We start from the raw sequence: 7,276 nt of genomic DNA, 5'->3' as shown, positions 1-7,276 counted from the left end.
CTTGCGGATTTTGAGAGGCAATGTGCACTACACAAGGTACCCACAGAGGACTGGGTCATGATATTATCCGGAAAATTATCCGGCTGGGCCAGCGAGGCTTTTCGGGCCATTCCAGATGAGGAAGTCGGGGTTTATAATGCTGTAAAAGAGGCTCTGCTCTCCAGGTATGCGGTTACACTGGAGGCATACAGGAGACGGTTTAGAAACACTGTTAAGCTAGCTGGAGATTCCTACGTTGAGTGGGCATGTAAGGTGCACCGCACAGCAGCTCACTGGATAGCGGGGTGCCAAGCCGTATCTGGGGAAGAGGTGCTGCAGCTATTCCTGTTGGAACATTGCTTCGACAAGTTACCCGCAGGAATTCGAGAGTGGGTTCAGGACCGTAAACCCTCCACCCTGCATGAAGCGGCTCATCTGGCAGATGAGTATACGGATGCCCGCAAACTGGACACTGCTACCACTAAGCCCCCTGCCAGAGTGGAGTACCGACCCACAGTCACCCCAGCAGCTACCAGTTACCAACCCCCGGTGCACCGCTCTACCACATGGACTCCAGCCACGAACTATCCTCAGAGAGCCCGGTTCAATTCACGGGGCTACTCACAACCTATTCGGTGCATTGGATGTAAGCAGCTAGGGCACAAAAGACCAGAGTGTCCCCTAAACACAGCGAACCAAGCACAGTCCTGGAGAAGACCCGCCGGCAGAATCCCACGTAACCCTCAGCCTGCGGCCCACTACGTAGAGGAGCAAGAATGCTGGGGCATCCTACATGAATCAGACCCAGTGCAAGCTGCCCACCGGAATAACCGTCAACTGGTTAAAGTGAATGGGAAGGAGGTCAGTGGTCTACGGGATACTGGTGCGACCATGACTTTGCTTCAAAAGAACTTGGTGTCTGAGAAACAGCACACTGGAGACACTGTGGCTGTGAGGGTAGCAGGGGGCGCTGTGTTCCGCATACCTGTTGTCCAGGTACATTTGGATTGGGGAGTGGGCGCTAGACCTGTGAATGTGGGGGTCATGAAGGACTTACCAGCTGATGTTCTCCTTGGAAATAACTTGGCCCCCCTTGTTTCTGCCTATGCTCCTATGGGTCCCGCGGATGTTAACCCTGTGACTACCCGTGCCCAGATCCGTGCAGCAGAGACTGACCCACCTGCTGCTAAGCCCCAGGACGCTGAGCTCAGTAAATCTCTATCCGCTATTGATACGTGGAAGTCCCGTTACAATGCGCTGATGAAGGAGAAGAGTCAAGTAGAGGATGAAATGGTCACGTTAAACAATCGCGTAACAGTGCTAGTGGGAGAGAAGAGGAGCGCAGAGGAAAAAGCGCGGTTAGAACAGGAATCTCTGCTAGACAAGCTGCACCGACAGACCACAGAAAACACCCGCTTGAGAGTGGAACATGAAACATTAAAAACAAACTTAGCGACACTGGAGGAGAAGCTGACGCTGGCCCATAGTGAGGTGCAGCAACTCAAGGGCAACCTACGTCAGCATGAAGGGCTTGTGGATACCTATAAAGAGCAGGTACAAAAAACTCGTAAAGAAGCCGATGAGATTTTGAAGGACTGCTTAGCCCTAGTCTGGGCACTGAAGAAGTTGAACCCTTATTTATACGGACAGGAATTCTCATTCATAACGGGAATACAGATTAATTTTCCCGGCAAACTGACATGCCTACCACCTCCTAGTCCGGTCATCCCCAAGTTGACCCGCCAAAGGGTCAAGCCGGGTCTGCCTGGAGTGTCCCACCAGGAGGGAGCCATGTAACAGACCCCTCTGTCAGTACTGAAAGGGTTAACTTTGTTCAGCTTTGAGAAGCTATTTTCTAAAGACAGGTTTCCTGGCAGCATCTATTGTGTACTGTAATTAGATTTATGTGATAAGCATTCACATTGTTTAATCACATCTAGAGTCAGACTGCTAGGTGATAAGAAGGACTCCATTGTTTTCTTGTGTTTAAATTGTTTATCTGCTTAAGTAATGAAATTCTATTGTATCATGAAAAAGGGCATCTTCCCTCTATCTAATGTACAATACTGCCAACCCCCCATCTGGTCTCAAACCTGCTAAATACTAGGCATATAGCCCTCAATAAAGTAAATTCTGTTTTTACCTTTAATGTGGAGCCTGGACTCATGTTTGAGGGGGGAATTAGCTGGGGTGTGTGTTGCTGATCCCATATTCAGGACATCTTTCATCTGGTATTAACCCTTGGTATCCGGGTTATACCATAACAACTAGGTTTCCTGCTTGATAGCTATGTAGAGACCACTAGGTTTTCTGCTTGATAGTTATCTAGAGACAACTAGATTTCCTGCTTGATAGTTATCTAGAGATCTCTATGTTTCTTGCTTGTTAGTTATCTAGAGACAGCTAGATTTCCTGCTTGATAGTTATGGTTTCCTGCTTGATAGTTATCTAGAGACCACTAGATGTCCTGCTTGATAGTTATCTAGAGACCACTAGGTATCTTGCTTGATAGTTATCAAAGGACCACTAGATGTCCTGCTTGATAGCTATCTAGAGACAACTAGGTTTCCTGCTTTATAGTTATCTACAAACCCCAAGGTTTCATGCTTTATAGCTATCTAGAGACCGCTAGGTTTCCTGCTTGATAGTTATGGTTTCCTGCTTGACAGTTATCTAGAGACAGCTAGGTTTCCTGCTTGATAGTTATCTAGAGACCACTAGGTTTCTTGCTTGATAGTTATCTACAGACCACTAGGTTTACTGCTTGATAGTTATTTAGAGAAAACTAGGTTTCCTGCTTGCTAGTTATCTACAGACCACTAGGTTTCCTGCTTGATAGTTATATAGAGATCATTAGGTTTGCTGCTTGATAGTTATCTAGAGACAGCTAGATTTCCTGCTTGATAGTTATATAGAGACAGCTAGATTTCCTGCTTGATAGTTATGGTTTCCTGCTTGATAGTTATCTAGAGACCACTAGGTTTCTTGCTTGATAGTTATCAAGGGACCACTAGATGTCCTGCTTGATAGTTATCTAGAGACCACTAGTGTGACAGACCCCTCTGTCAGTACTGGAAGGGTTAACTTTGTTCAGCTTTGAGAAGCTATTTTCTAAAGACAGGTTTCCTGGCAGCATCTATTATGTACTGTAATTAGGTTTATGTGATAAGCATTCACATTGTTTGCCCCCTCCTATGCCAACCTCTTCATGGGGTGGTGGGAGCTCTCCCACGTCTTTGGAGAACAGAATTCCTACAGGCAGGAGATAGTGTGGTACAGGCGTTTCATTGATGATCTCCTCTTTATTTGGGAGGGTTCCCCACACGATCTGGAGAAATTTGTGGAAGGATTGAACCACAACACTGTGGGTATTAATTTCACCTCTGAGATACATGAACAAAAAGTAAACTTTTTGGATATCACGTTAAAGGGAACAGTAGGTCATAAGATCATCACAGAAACCAAAAACCGAAAACCAATTACAGGCAACTCTTTACTGCACACCTCAAGTTGTCACCCCAAGAGAGTGTTCAGGGGTGTAGCAAGAGGGCAGTTCATCCGCTTAAAAAGGAATTGCACCAGCTATAGTACATATGAGAAACAAGCAGATGAACTGTCAGACAGACTTTTGGAGAGAGGATATCCTAGGTCCATCATTACTAAAGAGAGAAATTCTGTTACGAAGGTCAGCAGAGTTGATCTTCTGAAACAGAACAGAGAAGGGACTAAAAGGAAAAATCACATTCTCGACAGAATACTCTCAACAGTACACCCAGATATGCCAGATCATTAGGAACAATTATCAGCTTTTGTTAGCTGATGATGCTCTTAAAGAAACAGTAACTGAGGGTATTAGATGCACTTACAAAAGAAATAAGATGATAGGCAACATGGTTGCACCTACGAGATTAAAGCAAGAACAGACGGATGGGTCTTCTTGGTTGAGACTTAATGGAACCTTTAGGTGCAATCATCTTTCCTGCAAAGCCTGTGAGAGAGTCACTATAGGGGATACTTTCAGTTCCCTAGTCACAGGAGAGAACATTCAAAAGAAATTATCTCTGAATTGCAGGTCAACTTTTGTGGTGTATCTAATCTCATGTACCCATTGTGCCCTCCAATATGTAGGCCTCGCAACGAGGGAAGCTAGGGTCAGGATCAAAGAACACTTGGCGGATATAAAAGCTGGTGTTCTAACTACTCCATTAATTAATCATTTTTCTATCATTCACAACAAAGATAAAAGATTTTTTTCATGGACCATTATAGAAAGAGTACCTATTCAGACCAGAGGGGGGGACAGGACCCGAAAATTGGGTGAAAGAGAGGCCTTCTGTATATTTTGTCTGAAAACAAGGATGCCAGATGGTCTCAATTCGGAATTCGATTTAATACATTTTTGGTAATTCAGATATTACCTTGGATAGGCATTTACAGATTTTCTAACATTTTCATTTTTATCAAGCACCCCCCCTCCTTAATTATACCATAGTTAATTGTAAACATTCCTCTCATACTTTAACAATTTCACTTCCCACTTTATATATATAAATTTAAGAACACAGATAGAGCTTTGGGCGAGTTCAGTCATTAGTAAGGAGGTATGCAAATAGGGTTATAATATTATTCCCCAGTAAGCCAGTAGTAACAAATCCCTTGCTAGGACTCTAATACCTATGATCATTACAGCATATAAACCGTTAATAATAAGGGACATTTAACTGCATGCTATTTACTCTGAGTTAGCAAAATCTGTAGTATGGAGGCATAGGATCCCACAGGAGCGGTTTAACAAATGGTAGCTTTTCAATAGCCATAGTAGTTATCCCTGTATGTTTATTTAAACAACTTGAAACACTGTATAACACTAGATCTGCAGTGTGCAGATATTTCCCACAGACGCTTGTTTACAAACAACACACGTAACAGATGGGAGGATTTAGCAGGTGTAGTGGTCCAATAGGACAGGGTGTACAATACATACAATGCTAAATGCTGTGAGACTTGTATTATGATTGGTTCCAACATACGGTATTCATCCAATAGGAATAATTTTGAACGGAGACCTTGCCTGTCATTTACAAGCCTCGCAGCACGATGCAGCTATTTTATGCAGAGTTAAAAGGTAAGCTTTCAGAAAATGGACACACTTTATTAGTGCAAATCACAGATAACTAACAAGTCATTACAAAGTGTTTGTGTGCAGCAGGAGGACACGGCGTCCCTGATCACAACAACTGCACCTGCCGTAGGGATTTTTAGCATGTACATACGCTATGCACATTTAACTAACAATGAATAATATTATATAAACAAGAGTTTGCTAATATTCTATAGAGTTATATTGTGGAATCTTTAGTTTGTACCTTGACTTGTTTTTTCACAATAGTGTACCGTAGAAACACTGGTGTCATTTAATGAGTATTTAATTGAATGAAGCTGGATGAGAAGGGGTGTGAGCCCCTGAACCAATAGAACACAGATGAGGGTTTTTAAAGTTGTAACTGTTAAGCAGTTTTAAGCAGGCTAGGAGTAAGGCAACAGCCGAAACCGGTCAGCCTTTGTTCATCAGTTTGATGGTTCAAACAATTTTCTTTTTGTGTGTTCTTACCCGGGGTTAATATACCCTTTGTATTTCAATAAAGTTTATAATTTTTATCACTTCACCTGGTGCTCCTGTTATATATTTTTTGAAGTTTATCTGCTTGATAGTTACCTAGAGACCACTAGGTTTTCTGCTTTATAGTTATCTAGAGACCACTAGGTTTCTTGCTTGATAGTTATCTACAGACCACTAGGTTTACTGCTTGATAGTTATTTAGAGAAAACTAGGTTTCCTGCTTGCTAGTTATCTAGAGACCCCTAGGTTTCCTGCTTGATAGTTATTTAGAGACCACTAGGTTTCCTGTTTGATAGTTATGTAGAGACCACTAGGTTTCCTGCTTGATAGTTATATAGAGATCACTAGGTTTGCTGCTTGATATTTATCTAGAGACAGCTAGATTTCCTGCTTGATAGTTATGTAGAGACAGCTAGATTTCCTGCTTGATAGTTATGGTTTCCTGCTTGATAGTTATCTAGAGACCACTAGGTTTCTTGCTTGATAGTTATCAAGGGACCACTAGATGTCCTGCTTGATAGTTACCTAGAGACCACTAGGTTTCCTACTTGATAGCTATCTAGAGACCACTAGGTTTTCTGCTTGATAGTTATCTAGAGACAACTAGATTTCTTGCTTGATAGTTATCTAGAGATCTCTATGTTTCTTGCTTGTTAGTTATCTAGAGACAGCTAGATTTCCTGCTTGATAGTTATGGTTTCCTGCTTGATAGTTATCTAGAGACCACTAGATGTCCTGCTTGATAGTTATCTAGAGACCACTAGGTTTCTTGCTTGATAGTTATCAAAGGACCACTAGATGTCCTGCTTGATAGTTATCTAGAGACCACTAGGTTTTCTGCTTATTAGTTATCTAGAGATAACTAGGTTTCCTGCTTTATATTTATCTACAGACACCTAGGTTTCCTGCTTTATAGTTATGGTTTCCTGCTTGATAGTTATCTAGAGACCACTAGGTTTCTTGCTTGATAGTTATCAAGGGACCACTAGATGTCCTGCTTGATAGTTATCTAGAGACCACTAGTGTGACAGACCCCTCTGTCAGTACTGGAAGGGTTAACTTTGTTCAGCTTTGAGAAGCTATTTTCTAAAGACAGGTTTCCTGGCAGCATCTATTATGTACTGTAATTAGGTTTATGTGATAAGCATTCACATTGTTTGCCCCCTCCTATGCCAACCTCTTCATGGGGTGGTGGGAGCTCTCCCACGTCTTTGGAGAACAGAATTCCTACAGGCAGGAGATAGTGTGGTACAGGCGTTTCATTGATGATCTCCTCTTTATTTGGGAGGGTTCCCCACACGATCTGGAGAAATTTGTGGAAGGATTGAACCACAACACTGTGGGTATTAATTTCACCTCTGAGATACATGAACAAAAAGTAAACTTTTTGGATATCACGTTAAAGGGAACAGTAGGTCATAAGATCATCACAGAAACCAAAAACCGAAAACCAATTACAGGCAACTCTTTACTGCACACCTCAAGTTGTCACCCCAAGAGAGTGTTCAGGGGTGTAGCAAGAGGGCAGTTCATCCGCTTAAAAAGGAATTGCACCAGCTATAGTACATATGAGAAACAAGCAGATGAACTGTCAGACAGACTTTTGGAGAGAGGATATCCTAGGTCCATCATTACTAAAGAGAGAAATTCTGTTACGAAGGTCAGCAGAGTTGATCT

Source organism: Bombina bombina, chromosome 5 (assembly GCF_027579735.1).
Source record: "Bombina bombina isolate aBomBom1 chromosome 5, aBomBom1.pri, whole genome shotgun sequence".
NCBI classification, from domain to species: domain Eukaryota; kingdom Metazoa; phylum Chordata; class Amphibia; order Anura; family Bombinatoridae; genus Bombina; species Bombina bombina.
This window is presented reverse-complemented; position numbering follows the sequence as displayed.